Genomic DNA, 22,296 nt, shown 5'->3' with positions numbered 1-22,296 from the left:
AAAAACTTGAGTTGATTTCACTAAAAGCTGAAATCCAAAAATATCTATATATACACATCCAAAATGCTTATTTCCTATCCTTTATTTTACAAAAGGGGTTTTTAATTAAGAAGTATGACAATCCCCAAATACTGTTAGTTTAACCAGTACTCCTGGTTGTGTTCCTCATAACCAAAAGAATATACAATTAAATCTATAGATTTGGTAGATGGAATGGATTTAAGTGCTTTTCCTGCAAATTCGACTCTTTCAGATACAAACACTGCGTAGAAAGATTTGTACTTCTCTCTCTCACTCCATACAACAACAGGTGATGGGTCGCATACAAATTTTTTCAATCACTTTCATACATTTCATGCATCAGGAAATTAAAGGTCAAATAACAGAAATGATGTCACATAGTTATCGGGTAAGTAAAGCAATGATTTTCAGCATTGATCCACATTGTCTGATTTTTTTTGAACAAGAAACATACAACTGCGTATTAATATATCTTTGGCACATCATTTATCAAAATGATCTCTTGAGTTTATCGAAAACAGAGATAAAATGTAAGTACTGAATAGACTTAATTAACCTTAGAATCAAACCAATATATCCATAAAGAATTGATACTCCAAAAATCTTAATTCAACAATATTGATATTTCAATATAGATTTGTGCAAAGTGGCTGATTTTTAATAGTCAGATATTTTCATGAATAGATTTAATTATAACTCTTTAAATAAAATACAATCAGGGTCTCCAATTAGCTTGAATATATGTCAAAGAGTTGTTGATATGAATTATCCCATTAAAGAATGTCAAATGAAATGGTCAGGCAATTTTGTTAATAATTTTCCAGCATGTCTGAAAGCTTCCATTTTGTGACAAGCAGTCATTAGTTGGTTTAGATAATGATGTGAAAGGGAATGAGGGATGTATAGAACTTTTAATGACTTCCAAGCTTGACTCTGATCCTGAAGCTTCATTTTTTAAAAGAAAAAACGAAGGAAGATTAATGGGCATTTATTAAATTACACTCTGTGGGTGTAGTATATGATCTAGCCCTGCAGAGCTGGTTTTAATCTTGAGACAAATCCCATTAAACTTTCCTTAACTTTTCTGCCAGAATAGATTAAATGGCACAGTGAAGAATTCATCAAAAGTATCTGGTTAGCAATGCAATACAATAGTATTGCAATAAATTAAGTAACTTTACAGCTTTGTCTTACATTGAGTTTTCAAGTGCTCGCATTTTAATTCTGTAAACCAGCATCATTCTACTTACAAAATCATCAAAATTATTGCAAAATAATTTTTATCAGATAACTTGTTTGTAATTTTTCTTGATAACATGGATATAACTAAATTGGATAATGATGCCAATATTATTAAAGCAAAGCTCCATCTTTCTTTCTTACTCTAATAAAATACTCACTATGAGTAAAGTTTTAAATTTCCACTCATTTTACTAAATATTCCTGTTATAATTCATAAATAAAGCCATTTGTGTTTAATTTTGTCAATGTTTTATTCAGATCAAAATAATAGGGGTTTAGATAGGGTTGACCATGAGAACCTTTTTCCACATATGGAGTCAGATATTACGAGGGGGCATAGCTTTAAATTAAGGGGTGGTAGGTATAGGACTGATGTTAGGGGTAGATTCTTTACTCAGCGGGTTGTGAGTTCATGGAATGCCCTGCCAGTAACAGTGGTGGACTCTCCCTCTTTATGGGCATTTAAACGGGCATTGGATAGGCATATGGAGGAAAGTGGGCTAGTGTAGGTTAGGTGGGCTTGGATCGGCGCAACATCGGGGGCCGAAGGGCCTGTACTACGCTGTATTTTTCTATGTTCTATGTTATATGTTCTAATACATTCCTTTAAATATCTTGAATAAGGAAAAAAGCTTTCATAATACGTAGGGGAAGAATTAGACCATTCAGCCCACATAATGGCCTTATTACCCTGCAGGGTGGAATGCTGGGAGTGCAGCATATAAATCCTAATGTGCTTGTTTGCAGGCTCCCCGGGCAGGTTCCACCTTCAAAGTTACACAGCTAATTCAGTGACTTGGCATTGAGAAGAAGGTCTAGCTAACTGCAATCTTCTGGCCCTTCCTGCCAAATCCCTTCTCCACACTGCTCCATAGAACATACCCCTTCCCACCAGCACTTGCCAGTGTCTGGATCCCTCTCCAGTGCAGCCCTCAGATGGTTGGACTGACAGCAACTACTGTCTCTCCAGAGGCTTTGCTGAGTCCAGAAGAGATGCTGGCCTCTGATTGGTGGCCAGCATTTTAGAGGCTGGATATCCACCCCTAGGGTTCGTAATTCCATGAGGAAGGCCAGCCATTGGTCTGCTACTTGCCCAATTGGGACTAGATGTTATGGACTTTATCAAAAAGAGACAACATGGGAGTATTGTCAGCTCTCTAAGAGGCAGCCTGGACCCCTATCACTCTAGAAGGTCCCACCCAGTGCATAACTTGAAATTTAGATGACATTTGTGCATATTCATTTTTATTGAATTGGCTATAGATCAAAACTCCATCAGAATCTGTCAGGATATACTGACTTTCAACTGAATCCCCCAATATTAACATCCTGGGTTTACCACAACCTGAAACTGAATTGGACCAGCCATATAAATACAGTGAATACAAGAGCATGTCAGAGATGAGGAATCCTGAAGTTAGTAGTTCCCCTCCCGAATGCCCAAAACCTATCCGCCAGCTACCAGGCACAAGTCAGGATTGTGTTAGAATACTCCTCATTTACCTGGATGGGTGCACCTCCAAAAACACTGAAGAAGCTTGACACCATCCAGGACAAAACAGCCCACTGGATTAGCACCATGTCCACAAACATTTACTCCATCCATCACCAACATTCAGTATCAGCGGTGTGTACCATCTCCAAGTTAACTGCAGAAATTCTCCAAGATTCCTTTGACAGCACCTTCCAAATTAATAACCTAGACAACAATCTACCATGCGATAGAGTTCATGGTTTTCTTGAATACTCATCATTGCCAGGCATCAGCATGGAGTTCAGACAGCACAATTGATATAGTCACCAATTATTGGTAAATCCATTGAATTCTAATGAAATTATTTGACATAATTCAGATTACTGAAACTTCAAATAACTAACCGGTTAACGTTGTCAAGAAGGGTGCTCTCAACAGTCTTGGGAAAAGTATTAGTTTCACATCAAAGAGAATTGTCAGGATAGAATATGTGATGACAAGTGTGCTACAAATAGTTAAACCAAATTCAGTTTGACACAGTTGTAGCACTTCTCCCTCTGAATCAGAAGGCTGTAGCTTCAAACCCCACAGCAGGATTTCACATTCAATACAATTTGAAGGTGTGCTGCATTGTTGGAGGTGTAATGTTTTTGAATGAAAAGCTAAAGGAAGGTTACATTTGCCTGAAAAGCCAAGGATCCTTTTCTAAAAAGAGAAAGGAGCACCCTATTGTCCTGACTAACAGTCAGCCCTCAGCAAGCACAGCTAAAAATAGATAATACTGTAATTAATTTATTTGCACTTTGTGGAATCTTGTTGTATTGCCAATAGTGACTGGACTTCATAAAATAATTCATACCCTGTCAAAAGATTTAGGATATTTTCAAAACAAGGTAAGGCTGTATATTTAATGGAAGTGTTTTCTTTCTTTAAAGGCATTCAGTCACATTTAGCCTGGGATCAAACTTTGTATGGGATCAATGAAAAATAAGGTAACAAAGTTAAAAAAAATCACACAACACCAGGTTATAGTCCAACAGGTTCATTTGTTGTCCAACACAGGCACCTCCACATCATAAATAAGGTAACCAATAAGTTCCATACCCTTGCAGCTGAAATAATAAACAAATTGAAACTTAGTTTTGTTCACTCTTCAATCACTAAAAAACAGCATCCTGTAAGCTAATTATTAAAAGAAGAATGATTCAGTAAGCAAAAGCAGAGTGACTTAAAAGTGGTACTTCAAGTTTATTCAGGGAAATCAAGAGCTGCTGCAAATGTGGACTATGATGCAACACATTATGAGACCAGGAAGGTCCATGGGAAGATTAAATGGAATGTATTCATTCCCAAGGGCACCCAATTATATTAAGTGATGCTAAGTGGTTTCCTGTTGGTTAAACCTATCATCAAAACAATTGCTTCTGGGACAATGACAATAACTGCGAAGATGTGGAGTTCTCTGCCTTTTTAAAAGAATTTTTGAAGATATCTTGGTATCTCAAGACAGTATTGTAGTGAATTGGTATCTGACTCAGCAAGCCATATAAAAGGTCCCATTCATATGCAAGCTTAAAAAAAGCCAACTGTGTACACACGGGAGGAAAGCTTTCATATTTAATGTGAGAAGTAGGTTGTGTAACAAGTGTGAATGTTATATAGTTGAAACCTGTCCAATATAAGGGAAGAAATGGCAAGTGTCTGACTGCTAACTTTATATGAAAGTAGAATTATAACACAGCCTTGATTCCCCTAGAGATAGCCTGAGGTTGGACTCACATTATATTTGTGGCTGCAAAATCTTTCAAGGGAAATTTAACACAGGGGATGAAATGAGAACATTTATGGAACCATACTACAAACATCCCTACTTCTGGTATTCATGCAATTAGTTTTGTGAGCATTTAAGTAAGTTGCTCTAATCAATGAATAGATCCATTTCTGTTATAAATGAAGCTCCCTTCCTCAGATTTAGGAAACTGAACTATTACAAGCAATGATTGCAGGTTGTGTTTCCTAGGGTTGGGAAACCCAGCATCTAAAGAGAGATCACAGCTGCCAGATTCATTAGATCAGAGCTTTTCTACCATTCCTTGTAGATCAGATCCTCTCCAATTAAATCTTCTGATAAGAGAGTCTACCATCCCAATGCGGTCCAATGTACAAGCCACTGTCCAAATAGGTAGTATTCCTGAATGAGTAAGCAGCATGAAGGTAACCAGGAGTCTGTATTGTAAGTGCATAGTTTTTCTCAGTTAAACCTGAGCTGTTTTAATGCAGGCAGTTGAACATTTTGGATGTGTTTTCCTGCAATAAAGGTCTCTGAATATAGATAACTTGAATGTGTTTCCATAGAGATAGCGTAAGCATTTCAAATGGATACAGATTCTACTAGTACAGATTTGACTGCAGGATGGTCAAAAACTCCTTAACATGATGATGAGTTTCTGCCCATCAAGCATCTACTGAGCAGAAAAAATAAAACAATTAAAGAATGGTTTGAGCGTCCAGTGTATACCTTGTATACTAATAGCTGCAGCAAATGATTATGCAGAAAATAATTGCTATTCTTACCTTTGTTCTTTGCATCACTGATGTAGTCATTAATCTGTAACAATAGGCTGCATTTTACTAGTGATCTAGGGTCATAACATGAGCAGCCTCATAACACGACATAGGTGCCATTTGGAAGGGAGCTTAATATCACCCATGGAAGGGCTAGTACATAACCATGTATTGATCATTTTTTACCCTGCTCCCCACTTTGGGAGGAGGTACTAAACAGGTGAACTCTGGTGGACTCTCAGAAGGTTTCTATAGTGGAGGGTGGGTAACAGAGGTCTGCAACAATGGTCACCTCTAAAGGATGTTAGCTTCCCACCGCCATTATGATATGGCCTGTCTACCTGGGTCCAGCAAAGTAAATGAAAATGTTTATCTCATCTTTGTGCTGCTCTTCTTGCTGCAGCTTCTACAGTTCCAGCAATGACCACCTCCAACAGGGGAGTTGCTGAGACTGCTAAGCTGCCAGCACTCTGATTGGTGCAGGTGGGTCACTGACTTGACTGGACATATGGTGCCAGCAGTTACTTTTCAATAAAATGCTTTTCAGATTTCTGGCATCCATCTGAGCAAGTTCAAATCTCTTTTTTTTTATGTTAGATGGGACTACTTACTGCTACAAAACTTTTAGTCAGTGTTTCTATGACATATTTTTTACTTGCAGCTACAGAGTAAAATTCACTTACATGATGTGTGATGGTAATGCATAGCTGTCTAATTTATTAGCTTGTATTAGCATAATTGTTTATACATTGCTACTTTTTTGAACCATACTGTTTCTTTATAGTACAGGCATTGGAATAGTGTAAACAATCATATGCTCCGAATAGTTCTAGAGTTAGTCAGTGGCAACATTCTGCTAAGACTGATGTTCTTTTATTTGTAAAAGTGAACACTTAGAATTAAAAAATGTCAAATTAATGGTCTTCACTACTGAAAAATAATGGTATCTTTGTAAAGTGGCTTGTATTATGGCCCAGAGTTGCTTTAAGGTATAAGGAAGCTGTTGCAAATGACGTGGACTATAACTAACTTCCGTTCAATTCAACTAAAATCTTTAGCTGAACATTATTCACTGACATAGACATGTTAGCTTGAAGTGGAAGTCGTAAATTATAGATTGCAATTTTTCTAGCTATGTTATTACCAGCTTACTATTTAGTTCTCAGCAATAGTGTTGAATTTGATCGATCTGTCTTGGGACATTGACAGATAGCTTTGTTCGTTGCATGTCAAGTATATGAGATTGTGGTATTTTATGTATGAACTGACACTCTAATCTAGTGTGGATACCTTTTCACTTAAGCACTGTACCCTGGCAGCTTATCATCTTCTGTTAAGGTCTGCATCTTTTTAAATCACGATATAAATCATGCTCTCTGCCTTGCCTTGATCATTTATTTAAAACTTTGCAGAATGAATGAAATTGCAGTTCATTAAATTAACACAGGGCTATATAAAAACATTTTAAATGCATTGTTGTTAATTCAGGGGAAAAAAAACTGAAACGTAGAGTTGAACTGGCCATTTGAGAACATGTTACTGATTCTGTCATCTGTGTAATTTTTCATTATTTTTTAATGAACACCTCTTTAATTGAACTGCCATGTTTTGTCTACTTGAAAACTTGAATTCTTTTTTGTTGCTTTATAAGCTTGCCCCCTTGCAAAATTATCCCCTCAAAAATATTCTTGTAATCAACTTCATTGCAGAACTAAATATTTTAAAGATCGAAACAACATTGTGGGATAAACAGTTTTGTGTATCTACATCACAAAGAAATAATGTGTTTAGAATTTCATTCCATATAACTACCTGAACAGTTCTTCCCTCAAAGTTGTAATACCTTGGCACACCTTGTAATATTGTCATAAATTAATAGATTTTTTTAAAAAAAGATTACCACTAAAATCAATCTTCCTAAAAGAAATTTTAGGAAGGAAAATGACTTTATGCCTGCCAATATAAACTCAATAGTTGAATGTAATTATAAAGTAAATGGACCACAGTTGCAATTGAAGTGATTAAATAATAAGTGAATTTTCTGAAATAATCATCCATCAGTTGGCAAAAATTAAATGTATTACTATCAGCTCTATTTTATTATTAGGGCAGCATGGTGGCCAGCACTGCTGCCTCACAGCGCCAGAGACCCAGGTTCAATTCCCACCTCAGGCTGTGTGGAATTTGCACATTCTCCCCGTGTCTGTGTGGGCTTCCTCCGGGTGCTCTGGCTTCCTCCCACAGTCCAAAGATGTGCAGGTCAGGTGAATTGGCCATGCTAAATTGCCCGTAACGTTAGGTGCAGGGGTAAATGTAGAGGAATGGGTCTGGGTGGGTTGTGCGTCGGTGTGGACTTGTTGGGCTGAAGGACCTGTTTCCACGCTATAAGTAATCTAATCTAATTCCATGCACATTATTTCAATAATTGGCTGATCTGTCTAATATTGCTGTATTTTAATTGTGGAACTGTTCTATTAAGCAGAATTGAGACAATGATCCTTTTATTATAAATCAATCTTTTGCTTACTTCAGTAATTGTAAAAGTGAATTATTTTTAGTTTTATATTTAGTCTAGTAACAACTGAAAATAATTTTAGGTGGAAGTGTTTAAACAAATCACTTACGGCAGCAATGTATTGTTGGTTAAAACACAGAGATGAATTTTTTTTTGGCGAAGTGCAAGTTGCGCTGAGTTGTGTGGAGTAATTCTGGCATGAAGCCAAATGAGTTTTCCTGCTAGATGTTACCAAACTCGCCACATTAATTGCCATTCCCAGCCCTATGACATTTATCCACCTGATTTCTGCCCTAATTCACCACTTGCTATTCCTGGAAGAAGTTGCCACAGAGTGGATAACCACCAGAAGGATCTCTGGCATCTGGAAGCTGCTCTGCTCAGTTTTGGGGACTGCTTTGAGAGATGGTTGAGAAGAGGACGTTGGCATCACACCTCTCCAACAAGAACCTGGAGGTCCAGAGAAGAGGCATTCTACAGTGGAGGCAATACCATTACGCCATGCCAGCCAGAAATCACCAGTCAGGACATTGTCAACTCCAGGTATGGTGGACCAGACTGCATTGTGGAAAGAAATCTGCTTGAGTAAATTCCACATTCTGCCAGTACCTCAAATTTGTTCTAACTTTGCTATTGTACCCACCTCCCAACAGGACTCATGCTCTGACATCCCCTTTGCTGCATGCAAAGCCTTACCTCACTAGTTTTTGTTAGCTCCTATCTTCCCACACCACTAACATTGCATTTCCTCCACATTTACTCCTCACTCCTTCAGAATACCTCAACAACTATCCCCCTCATATATACCACCATTAACAACAATATTACCCATGTGTATCTCACTCATTCATTCCCTTTCTTTTATTTCAGGAAAATATATACCATAACAGGATAGATTGGCTCAGGACAAGACAGGGTTGCCCTATATCCATGTCTTCATATGACATAGCCTTGGCCCTCACAGATCCTGTGGGAATGTTCAGACATCCATGGCCTACCAGCCTTGTATAAGTACCATATATCATTGCAAATCTCTCATTAATCATTCAGACCATGTTATGCATCAAACTGCATTACTTACCAGTGGCCACAATGCCATTTGCCACTTCCTTCCAGGGACTACTGGAGAGACCATCGCATACTTTCCAAAAGTTACTTTCTTGACTTATATGGGTGGCAGTGTCATCAGAGGCATTGGAGGAAACATTGGCAAGGCTGCCTCCTGCATCCCCCATCCAGCAGCTCATGTGATGACACCATGTTGAGGCCTATAAGCGCACAGAGTATGGAAATGCAGACTGGTGAACATCACGCAGGAACAGCTCCACAGATGGGTAAGAGAAAAATGCCTGAGATTACTGGCAATCAGAGGGCCGTCAGAGACCAGGCACCTGCTTAGCAGCTGGAGATGACCCTGTGGTCTTGTCAACATAGGACTTCATGCAAACGCAAAGGGAGGGGCAGCAGTGGCAGACAGGCATATGGGATGCAATCGCTTTCCTTGCCCAAAAGCTGCATCAGTGCATTGACTCAAGTGACCATCTGGATACTTAACTGAACAGGTTGGCACTGTCATGTAGAGCTAGCTCCAGTACCCTTAGCACATACCTGCACTCCATCACACCAATCACTGGCAACCATGACCAGCAGCATGGCAATAGCAGGGTGGGAAACCTTGACCCAATCCAGGCGCTCCCTCCTCAGAAAAAGATGTTGTGATACCAGGAGGCAATTGGCCAGAGCTGAAACCACACTTGCTCCTCTGCACATTCCACTCAAGACATTTCATAGGTGACGCGCCCTCCACCTCCACACTGCATGATCCCTCTTACCTTTGGAATTTCAGGCTGAGGAAGGTCAACTTGCCTTTGTCAAGAAACTTCTCAACCTTGGGCGTAGAAGGATGGGTTAGTAAATTTACGGAAACCATAAGGTAGGCAGACTTGGCTAGTGCTGAACAATTTTGTAGACTACAGAGGGCATAGATAAGACACAGAGCTGGGCTGAGAAATGGCAAAAGGAATTTAATGTGGAAAAGTGTGAGGTAGTTCACTTCAGAAGAAATTCAGGAATGCAGAGTACTGAGCCAATGGTAAAATTCTTGGCATTGTAGATGAATAGAGTGATCTCAGTATCCAGGTGCATAAATCCCTGAAAGTTGCCATCCAAGTTGATAGGGATGTTAAGAAGGCATATGGTGTGTTCACATTTATTGGCAGGGGTTTGAGTTTCGGAGCCCAAGGTTATGCTTCAGCTGTACAAGACACTGGTAAGGCCACACCTGGAGTATTGTGTGCAGTTCTAGTCACTGCATTATAGGAAGGATGTGGAAGCTTTGGAAAGGGTTCAGAGGAGAAATACTAGGATGTTGCCTGGTATAGAAGGAATTTCTTACAAAGGAAGGCTGAGGAACTGAGGCTGTTTTCGTTAGAAAGAAGAAGGTTGAGAGGTGACTTAATCGAGACTTATAAGATAATCAGAGGGTTAGATAGGGTGGATAGTGAGAATCTTTTCCCTCGGATGGTGAAGGCTAACATGAGGGGACATAGCTTTAAATTGAGGGGTGATAGATTTAGGACAGATATTAGGGGTTTTTTTTTACTCAGTAGTAGGGGCGTGGAAGTAGACTCGGAAGACCTGGAAGGTCAGTAGTAGAGTCACCAATGTTAAGGGCGTTTAAATGGGCATTGGTCATACATATAGATAGTAATGGAATGGTGTAGTTTAGATGGGCATCAGATTATTTTCACAGGTCGGCACAACATCAAGGGCCGAAGGGCCTGTACTGCGCTGTAACAGTCTACGTTCTATGTTCTATATCTGAGCCTTGCAGACAAAATTGCCCCACAATCACTGCACCAAGCAACCGGAGCCAACAGGCTCCACTAGCAAGCAAGCTTTCTCTACATCATTAGAGGCACTGGCGAGCTCACTAAGATGCAGTGAGAAGGAAAGGAAGAGGAAAATGTACTGAGGGCATATCGTTGGAATGGGTGGCACTTCTGTTAGTAGTATAGTTGTAGTTAGTAGTCTGTAGTATAAACATTTAGTTTTCACGATTCATGTGGTTGTTGTGTCTTTTTGTGGGTCTCTTTGCTTATTGGCATTACTTCATGGACATTAACAAGACCTAATGGATGAGGGTGTGCGCTGAGTGGCTAAACCATTTATGTTGGAGCAAGGAAGCAATGTGTGTACGCAAATCCTTCTTATCCTTGGGGGTGGGGTATCCTGAGGATAACAATAAAACATGGATATCACTTCAATAATTCTTCCTGTGTACTGCAAAGGGCCACACAATCAGATCAAAACTGTCAATGAGTGAAAAGAAATGTGGTCTGAGGTTGACTTTGTGAGTTTGCCGATTTCACAGGTGGGGAATTTATGGATAGCAAGGAGTGAGTGTACATGAAAATTGGATAATTCTGCCAACTGAAACAGCCCTTATTCAACATTCTGTACTAATTAGATGGTGGTGCACAGGAGTGTAGCTCTCTATGAGTTTCCTAGTAGTCACTGTGCTTTTTTTTAAGATTAGATTAGATTAGATTAGATTACCTACAGTATGGAAACAGGCCCTTTGGCCCAGCAAGTCCACACTGACCCTCCGAAGATCAACCCACAGACCCATTCCTCTACAACTAACACTATGGCCAATTTAGCATTCACCTGTACATCTTTGGACTGTGGGAGGAAACCAGAGCACCCGGAGGAAACCCACGCAGACACGGGTAGAATGTGCAAACTCCACACTGACAGTTGCCTGAGGCATGCTAGGGAGGTTCAGATCCCAGAGAGGGTAATGTAGGAGGATGGCCTAGGAGTGTGTCACAAATATGGTTCTCCAGCCAATGCTGTTTCTGTGTAAAAACACAATTGGTGGGTACTGCAGCTCTCTCGCTATCACATCGGCTTACTTACCCTGCACACTTGGCATCTTCTTTCCCACAAACTTTCCATTTGCCTCACATTGCAAGGTTAAAGTGAGCAGTCCTCGGCCAGTGGCCTGAATGTGCTGGTGAATCCCCAGACATCACCATCTCCTTCCTAGGTCCTCATCCCGTCAATCCCACCAAAGCTTCACATTTCCCCAAGTCTCCACCCCAAGCTGGCTATATGCTGCTACACCTGCTTCTTCCACATTCGCCCAACCCACCTTTATTCCACCCTATTTTCTATGGATGGACCCCTCAAGTGAACAAGTTGGCCAGCTCAGACTGTGTCAGTCCTCCCTCCCAGCCTTGCCCTGATGGAGATTAAGGACTGACTACGATATGCTCCCTGGAGCATAGAAGCATGAACCCTGTGCAAAGTCATGGTGCATATGATCAGTGTAAAAGATGGAGTGAGATGATCTTCACATCAAGATAAGCCTCACCATATTTCTCGTCTGATTCCACCTCACATCTTGCCATAGTCTATGTCACTCAAACCCCTATAAGATTCCAGCCATGGGATTACAAATTGTTCCAAACTAAGAACTCATTTTGAGATCCAACACTCACCTATAATCTGGCTTCCAAGGATATTTATCAATGGGCTGTGGTGCCAATTGTGGGAATGGAAGCAACTCAGTAGTTTGGCAATTTTAGCAGTCGAGCCTCATCTGCAGTAGCCATTAGGTGGATCCTGGGATGGAGAATGCAATCAAAAACTAACAGCAGCATCCAGTCATATTATGAAGCTAGAACACATTTTCTTTGTATTATGAAGCTGGAACACATTAGAACTCATGAACGACATCTTCACATATAGGCAAGTTTGAAAGCATATTGTATTTATTTGATAGTGACCTTCAGTTGTTGATTTGAGATCTGCTGATTAGGTAACATATCAACAAGAAAAATGCTAAACAAAGCAGTGATAGCATAAAAAAAGTTCATGTTCTTGCTGTTTACTATTACCGAACTGAATCGGTGGCTCCCACAACATAGAGCTATATATCCTTTGGAAAACTGGATGTGTCTAAAGCTATTTCTGCCTAAATCCACTAGATTATACTCTCAAACCAATAGCATAAATACAAGTGAACAAGGAAAAAAAGGATCTGAAAGACAGAGCAACTGATTTATTGTACCTCTCCTGTCCTAAAGTGGTGTATGTTCTCATCATTCCAAACAAGTCATGCTATCTCTTAGGAAAAAACAAAGAAAAAGCTGCTGACCAATATAGGATAAAACAAAAAAACTTCTAATTTGCCTTTCAAACCTCCAAAAGTGATCAAGCAAATCCTAGGAAAGCAATGTGCCTTGTTGATGCAATCCCTGATGTCCCATCAGCTTTCTAAATAAAATGAAAACAATTAGACAGTCCAGGATGATATTTATTTATACAAATACAATCACCGTAGCAACATTTTTCAATATTACTAAGTGTCTGATTTTGTGAATTAAAGTGCAATCTAAGACTGGAAGAAAAAGACAAGTTTAATAGCCACGTAATAATTTTGACAATATCAGTGGGATGCAGCAACGTAAAATTACTTGATCTTTCCATTTTTGATGTGATTTTATTAACTTGTTGCATTGAACCCAGCTGATGTTGTCTAAAACATTGTGGACATAAAAATTTCATTGAAATACATGAAGTATTTGTCCGTTCATACCACTAACATGAATTTCCAAGCTTGAATCTCAGTGACATTGCATGACGTACACATAGCTTGTGTTTTGTTACATCTCAGCATCCTGAGTCCTTGCTTATTAATATAGAAAGAATTGAACAGATTTTTCATTTTGTAATTCAATACCTAAGAAATCATTTATATGATCAGCCAAGAGTATCCTCAAGAGTCTGCAAACACACTGAATGTAATTTTTACCATGTCAACTGGAAGAGACAAAGATGCTTAGAGATTTAATTACACGAGTCATGACCTTGTTTTATCTGATTTGATGCAAAATTCTTGAGAGATTATTGGATTGGAACGTAAATTTGAAAAATGATAATATTAAATGGGACTCTGAAACGACAGTAAGATCTGCAGCATTATAGCTTTTGCTGTAGCAGCAATTCACAGCAAGCTTTTGCCTGCTGGTGGATGATAGCACTAGTAGAAAGAAATGCAATTAATTTTGTATATGCACAATAATGAAGCAGACTGCTGATTCAATGGAATGCTGCTGAATAACAGAAACACCCAAAGGTACCAATTAAATCCACTATACTTTATTACTGTTTCCTGGAATACCCAGATCACAGACTTAAGATCCCTTGTGCAGTTTTACATATGTGTTTTCTGCTGTAATTTATTGTATGATTCCTCCATTCTTCTCACGTAAATCATGTTTATGTCTAATTAATAATAATCCAGGTTATTGCACAAATAAATTATAAAGAATCAACCATTCTTACCTAGTACCACTAATTATTTTGAGGGGAAATTTACTTATGCACCACAATAAAATGCAATTAGACTTTAATGTAGTTACGAGTTGAAACATATAGATTTTATCATCAAGATAGATCTTAAAAATTAATGAGAACAATGAATTAAGGCAGACCTTTTGTTACTCTTTTCATATTTTATTTTCAAATTAAATAGAATCTGCAGAACAGAAATAGGTCATTTGGCCTACTCCAGTCTAACAAACTTCTTTTCATTGTCATGATCTCTTACCATCCCCTCCCACCTCATCGATAGCTTTATCCCTCCTTGATGCATCAAAATGTTTTCCTTAAATATCTCAATCCTATCTGTTTCAATCACTCCGTGTAGCAGCAAGTTCCACCATTTAACATTTTCAGTAGTAATAAATTTCTCCTAAAATCTTTATTAGATCTATTAGTGGCTATTTTATATTTATATTCATTCAGAACTCACCCACTACTTCACACTTACCACCCTGTTTGTTGCTTTCAAGTTCCCTAAACACTGAAACAGATGTGGAAGCAGGTTGGGAAGATTGACTTAGGGTGGCATTATAAGGGAATTGAATTGATGTTCATAGATCTCATTATATATTGGTGTGGTGTCACATTTTGTTTTATCATTTCATTTGAAATCCCTTGCAGTATTTTATTACATTAATGATGCTGTATAGAAATAAATTGTCCTAAAATCACACTATTTCTCCAATCTTGGCATCTCAGCTTTTTGCATTCTGGATTAAATAATGTATTATTGGATACAACTGTTCCCCACTACTTCACTCTATGGTGTCATCAGTATTCACAAATTCACAAATTAAATAAATGTTTTCAAAACAAATTCAAGGGAAGTAAAAGAAACACAATAAAAATTGTAATTAAGATTTATCATTTTGATATTATCTACCTGTTATAATTCTGATTAAATAAATATGGTGTACCTGGGTGTGGTTTTGAGTCACACAAGAATCATTATAGATTCAATGTCTTCTCTATAGCCAGGCTCAACCGGGGCAAATGGCAGGAATGTTGCACCAGTGGACTACAAGAGAAAATCCTCATCAGGAGCACAGATTCCTATAAGGAGTTTACAAGCATTTGTATATTTTATGTAATCCTGGTTCTGAAAGTTTGCTTACCACTAGACTAACTGAAGTCTCCAGATCAGAGTGGTGCTGGAAAAGCACAGCATTTCAGGCAGCATCCAAGGAGCAGGAAAATCGATGTTTCGGGCAAAAGCCCTTCATCAGGACTGTTTTTACCTAACTGAAGTCTCTGTTAATCAGTCAGAAACAAAAACAAACTATTTCCCTCACTCTGTATTCTGTTGATATTCTCTTTTGAGAGAACCTAGAATCATTCAACTTTGCATTACAGAAGGAAGCCATTATGTCTGTCATACCTTTGCTGGCTTGTTGAAAGAGCTAGCCAATTAATTCCACTCAATTGCTCCTTCACATAGCCTTATTGTTTTCTATACTTCAAATAGGCATATATTGGATATAGTGCTCCAGCTGAAGCCTAATCAGTGATTATTAAAGGTTAGCATAACTTTTGCGCTTTTGTACTCTGTCTCTATAATGGCAAAGATCCTTATGAAATTTGAACAGCCTGTCCTCTCAAGTTCAAAGAATTTGCTGCACAAATTACAGGTTTCTCACTTCCCACATCCTCCTCCATAATGGAAACATTTTCTTTATATTGTTTCCTCCCTTTCTTCCTGCCAAAGTAAATCTTTTTAAAAATGACAACTATTTCTAAATGGACATTCCTGCAACACCAATTCTTCCTTGAATTTGGAAACTAATTCTTACTATATTAACAAGGAGATTACTCACCAACAGATTAGCCTGTTATTTTGTAAGACTTTAGGAGATTTGCTTTTCCCATACAGGATTATCGTTCTTCGAGACAGTGAAAATTGATGTATGTCAGCCAATAATTTTTATTTTCTGAGATTTTCTTTTTTCTAAGTTGCCATCTTTAGACTTGCTATAATATTGCCATTAAAATATTGACAATAAATAACCATTTTGTCAAATATTTTAAACTTTCACTCACCCTGACAGTTTGCAAAGTAAAAGGATGACAATATCTACATTTGAGAGGATAGTGCTGACTGTTGGCACGCAGACTCTAATTATTAGAGGCATTGCAATGGAGAATCCACTGATTAATGATGACTGACAGGTAACTGCCAAGTTGATTACAGTTTAAACAAGCCAGATTGATTCTGATTGGTCCAACAATATCTAGCATTAGATGTGATTCCATGATTGGAAACATTTGCTAAGTTATCCTGAGTGTGCAAAGAATTACACTGACAATGAATTTAAGGTTGTCAGTATGTCATGGTATGACATATTTGCATGTACTGGATGCTACATGGCTGCCTGTTTCAATGTTGCAAGATAAGTGAGAGCTTCAGCACAATGCCCTGGTAAATCAGAGTCAAATGCCTTGTTTACAACATAAGCGAAGTTTGACAATTATCTGTCAATCATCATTAACTAATGCATTCTCCATGGTAACATCTCTGCCAATTAGATTACCTGTTGCCAACCATCCAAAATTCTGTACTTGTACAATATATACATTGTTTCATCTTTTCTTTGCTGTTTCTTGTGAATTATCCTGATCAGTGTAAGAGGAAAACTTTGATTGTTTTTTTATCATCGGTACTCAAGTCTGTGCTGTCAAACAATCATCAAAATATTATCAATGCTGGCTTTGAAATTGATTTAAAACTGCCATTTGTCCTGTGGTACAGGCAATTATCTTGTTACAAGATCTACTACTATAGCATTCCTCAAGTTATTTTTCTTGCCGTTCAGCAACTCTTAAAAGGACTTGAATATCTTCTTGATATGTCACATATATCAGTCACCTTTGCTATAAAGTAACACTTTGGGGAAAATCTTACAGCAGTCTGTGCAATGTGGGCTATGGCAAAATGTGTGGCAAATCAGATATCAAGTCCTGTGAAGCAGACTTCCACATTGAGGTCACCTTGGTCCATCTGTTATGCTCTTCACAAGTGGCACAGTGAAACTCTTGCCAGGTAGTGGCAAATTACCAATTGATGGTAATTATTGATAATCAAATGTCTTGTTAACACTGCAACTCGCCACATTAGTATTCAGCCTCCCATCTTATCAAACTTTTCAAACAAGCTCAATGTTGAGAAAACCCAACAAGGAAGCCAGAGCTAGCGCTTGGTGGGTTCAACTTGCCACTTGCTCTGAATGGCCATTATATTGGATAGCAAGCACAGGTACACTCCATGGACACTAGCCACACGCACTCTACATCTACGGACATTGGCATTCAACATGTGCCAGCCTCCAAGAACACTAAAGGTACATCTCTGATTGACTTACGTTATCCTTCAATGCTACACCTTGGACTGCATTGCTAACTGTCATTGTAATGCTGCTGTACTCATTGTGCACTCAGGGGCATGCACTCAGCACACAGATTGTACCAGACTGCACCTCTAACTGCTCATTCACTTCTCCTGGAATGAGAGATGAAAATGATGGTGCAGCTGTTTTTTTAGTTGCAGGTCTGGAAATGTCCTGAGAAAGTGAGTAGGCAGCACAGCGTGTATGTAGGATTCTTGATTTCAGGACTTGGATTGGGTGACAGTAAGTGAAGGAAGGTGTTGCAGGCAATAGAGAAGAGAAAGAGCATGAGGCTTGATTTGAGTTGAGTACAGTAGCACAGATAGAGTAAGTGTGAAAGAAGATTTTGGCACCTTCCCTGGTAAAGTGGTGAAGGACATTGCCCTTCCTACCTTGCTGGGCAATCCTCCAGATAGCTGAGACAGGTGGCAGCCTTGGACCAGGCTGGTATGGTTAGTTGTCTTAACCTCTGTTGCTTGTCCTGGGGGGAAGAGAATGTTCCATGTTGGCACCATTGCATCCACCAGGACCTCCAAGTTCCTGCCTGCAAATGGAACACCAAAGTTTCCCTGCCTACCATGCCCAGTGCAAATGTCAGGAACCATATAAGGCAGCACTGAACTGTTTGGGCTCATCCGTGTGCACCATAGGCTTTTCAAGACACTGTAGGTGCATGGGATGTCAATGTTTTTGTAGATATCTACTGTTCTGGAAATTCCAGCTGGTAAGGTGGGGCAGAAATCAGACATGAGAGACACCAGTGGGGGATGGGATGATTGTCAATTAATGAGGTGATATTGGTAAAATCGGATAAAACTATCCATTAGGCCTTGCAAGTGAGAAATCCTCCAAAAAAACCCGATGCAATTCAGCCTTAGTCAAATAAAATGCAAATATCATCTCTTTGACCTTGTTTCAGTAATTGAGAACACGGAGAAGTACATTCTATTGTTGGACTAATTTACAAAATCTGGCAAAGCAAAAAAACTGAAAGTCTGTACTCTAGTCGTGACATCTGAGTATATTTCTGATATATTCATATTTTTTCTTTGGTTCCCTTTGTTTTCACTTGAGTAACATGAGCAATTCCATATCTGTAATCTCAGTTTGGTGTAAATGAATATTTTAGGGTTGACTGCTGTAAAACCAATCCAAGGTAATATTGTGCAAATAGCACCTTGTTCAGTAATATTGGAAAAAGCATAACGTATGTTTTGTAGCAGTAAACCAAAATCATAGTATTCTTTTCACTATCAAATGTTTTTATAGTTTTCTTTCCAAATCAAATGGATATTATTTTATTGAAAAGTCAAAACTTGCCCAAGGTAGAGAAAACAACTTGCAAAAAAGAATTCACTTTCCCAAATATCTCACTTAATCTTCGGTGATAATTGCAGGTTGCATTAACTTTTCAATTCCATGAAAAACTTTGTAACATGGGGAAGTTGTCCTGATGAAGGACCAGTACTCCGAAAGCTAGTGCTTCCAAATAAACCTGTTGGACTATAACTTGGCGTTGTGTGATTGTTAACTTTGTACACCCCAGTCCAACACCAGCACCTCCAAATCACATCCAGTATGGACAGCCAATATGTGCACATTATTTAGATGAATGGGCTGCTAAATTCATTAAGTTATCATGCAACAAAACAAAGGACATGAGAGACACAAATAGTATTTGCTGAGCAAAAATATTTCGAAAAATAAATTACAATGCCAGGAGACTGCAATGTGTTGGTTTTCTTATTGTCTTGTGGCATTGGACCGTACTTTCACAAGTTATTGTGTTTGTTGAATTATCAAATTAGCTTTTTGCTTGCATTTGTTCCTTCCTTTAAGTTTTTGCACTGCTTTTTAAGCATGTTGTATCTGTGTTTTGTTTTGTTAATCAGGTTCATGCCTTTCATCTATGAATGGATGTCAACTGCAATTTAATGTGACAGTACAACACCTCTAAACATAAGATTTCTTGGTTTGCTGCTTTATTTGCTGGTTCTAGAGGAAGCAGCAGAGGCTCTCAAGCAACATGATCTTTGTTCATGATCTACACCTGCCCTCACCCAATTATCTGTGTGCAGAGACCAAGGATCAGTTCCCTTAGCTTGTTAGAAATGATTTATCTTATGAGGCTATGGATCATGAAACAGTGACAGCAATATGCAGTCTTCTACAATCAAAACTTCAAACTAATCCCAGTACGGGAACAACACTGTCAGTGACTGTTGAGGTGAAGACAACTGTGAATTTTTATTCTACTGTTTCCTTTCTAAATAACAATAGAAGATAGCTGTCAAAATCTCACAACCAGGAGTGCCAGCGGCATCAAGCAGCTGCAGCACATTTTTTTTGCCAGGACCAACTGCAACCCTAATTTCTCCATGGAAACCAGCTAGCAGTGAAAAAAAACTTGGCATTTCTGTTTTCTGTATAGGTTTCCCTAAAGTGTTATTGATGGCGTATGTGTATCTATAAATGTTCCAACTCTTGATTTTACCCTTTCATATAGCTGGTCTGTGACCACAGAGAGGAAAAAGAAATGAACTTCTATTACAAGACCTTCACAATCAATGAATTACTTTTGAAGTGTGCTCCCTGTTGTTCAGTAGGAAAGCACATCAGCCAATTTGTACTCAGCAGTATCCCAGCAGTGCTGAGTTGATCCATTTTGGTTTTGTTCGTTGATAAATAAATGTCAACCAAGGGACAATGAAAGTTCCTCTTTTTGACTTTAAATAACACTATAGGACCTATTATATTGAAGTGTAGAGGCAGGTGAGGTTATGGCTATTAGGAGAAGTTTTCACCTGCTCGTTGCATATTTCCTAAGTGAAAAACATAAGAAAATAAGAGATAGGACCAAGAGACAGTCATATGGCACCTCGTACCTGCTTTATCAATGAAAACAACATGGCTGATCTGAACTTCATCCTGAATTCATGTCCTTGGCTATTCCCCATAATTCTTGACTCACCTACAGTTCAAGAATCTGTGTATCAAATTTGAGTATGTTCAAAGATTCAAAGATTCCACCACTACAGCTCTCCGGACTAGGAATTCATGAAGGTCTTGAGAAGAAATTCCTGTGCATTTCCATCATAATTGGACAGTCAGTAATGTGGGGCTAGGGAGTCACAACTCAAATTCTCTATTGATGCTCAAATGCCACCTAATGCAATTGTCATACATGCCTGTAAACACATATCTTAAATAGGCTAAAGGCTACATAAATAAGCAAAGTAGAGTCCAGCACCATTTGTAGGACAGGCACAAAGCCACCAGACTGTGTACCATCTGTGATGCATTCATTACTCCAAACAATGAGTGATATAGATACTAGTCTTCAAATGAATTTCTGAAATCTGATAAATAAATCAAGAAGCTTTCAATTTCTGTAAACATTCCACCTTTCTTGAACTATTTGAAAACTGGCCCCAGCACACACAACAGTGGAGCACAGGGCAAACCGAAATGGTAGTTAAGACCCCAAGCTGACATCTTGGAGTCAAGTCTAAAGCAGTAATTACTACAATGAAGCATTTGACTAAGTTATTACAAGTGCGCTCCTTCTGTACCATACTGGCCCCACTTCAACAATACATCCCCCTCTCTTTCATAGGTCTCATTCAACCTCTCTCTTAGTTCTTTGTGGAAATTGCAACAATTTTCAAACATGAAAAAGGTAAAATGCTGGGAACAAGCTTGGGAACGCTGTTGTAGGACTCTGAGTAGTTCAGCACAGAGTCACCCAATGATTCAGTGATAAGAATGGTATTACAGAATCATGATGTGAATACTCACTACACTGATGACATCTATCACATTTTATGACCATTAATTCAAATTAATGCTTTGAAATTACTTGTGGGCCCAGGAACACTGGATATATCTTTTTCTTTCCAAACAAGAACAACCACATTATCGACAAACTCTCTTCATAGAGGTTAGCAAAACATAAAATAAAGGTCCTAACTGTGCCAGCTCATGGTCTTGCTCCAGGATACTTTTACAAAGATCTCAGAATGATTGTGATCTGCTGTATAGAGTATGACTTTATCATATAGAGAGATATTGCCACAAAGTATTACTCAGCCAAAGATAGCTGTGTAAGGTGACAATGATTGAAACCTAAAGAAATACATGATGAATTGTGCTTGCAGCCAGAAAGATATCAATGACAACAATCTGCTTATTTTAAGCAACCCACAAGTATTTAATCATCAAACAAGATAAAACCCTATACTATTCCCAATTTTGTTTTAGGCAACCTCATCCTAAATATATTAACCAGTCATCTGTTAGAATCACAAAATGGAACAGCAGAGGAACTGCTGATCAGCTCATTGTCCCTGTGCTGACAACCACTAGTTTTAACAGATGCAAACTACTGTAACGCCAACTGACCTTCTTTGTCAATTCCAGACATGTAATCCTATCACGCAAAGCTCAAGAACACAAAATCACAAAATCTGTCTTAACCAGAGGAACCAACAATCGTCTCACAATTTTTAAATTGCAAGGTTTCAAGATCAAATATTAGTCCTGTTGGTGACTGGGACATTGCACTGACTGGGCATAGTGTCCTAATCTAAGTACCACAAAAAGCCAGAGCAAACTAAAATTATTGCTTATCCTGCTGTTCAAATGGTGTGACTTCAGGAGTCATCATGGAATCATACAGGACAGAGGAGTTTTTCAATTAATCCTGA

General features: G+C 38.6%; 1 protein-coding gene across 1 annotated transcript in view; it reads left to right on the top strand.

Moving 5' to 3' along the window:
• The window catches only part of gfra1b (gdnf family receptor alpha 1b), a 196,798-nt gene that overhangs the window by 140,932 nt on the left and 33,570 nt on the right, over positions 1 to 22,296 (top strand). The window lies entirely within an intron of this gene.

The sequence above is a fragment of the Hemiscyllium ocellatum genome, chromosome 22 (assembly GCF_020745735.1).
Source record: "Hemiscyllium ocellatum isolate sHemOce1 chromosome 22, sHemOce1.pat.X.cur, whole genome shotgun sequence".
NCBI classification, from domain to species: domain Eukaryota; kingdom Metazoa; phylum Chordata; class Chondrichthyes; order Orectolobiformes; family Hemiscylliidae; genus Hemiscyllium; species Hemiscyllium ocellatum.
This window is presented reverse-complemented; position numbering and strand designations above follow the sequence as displayed.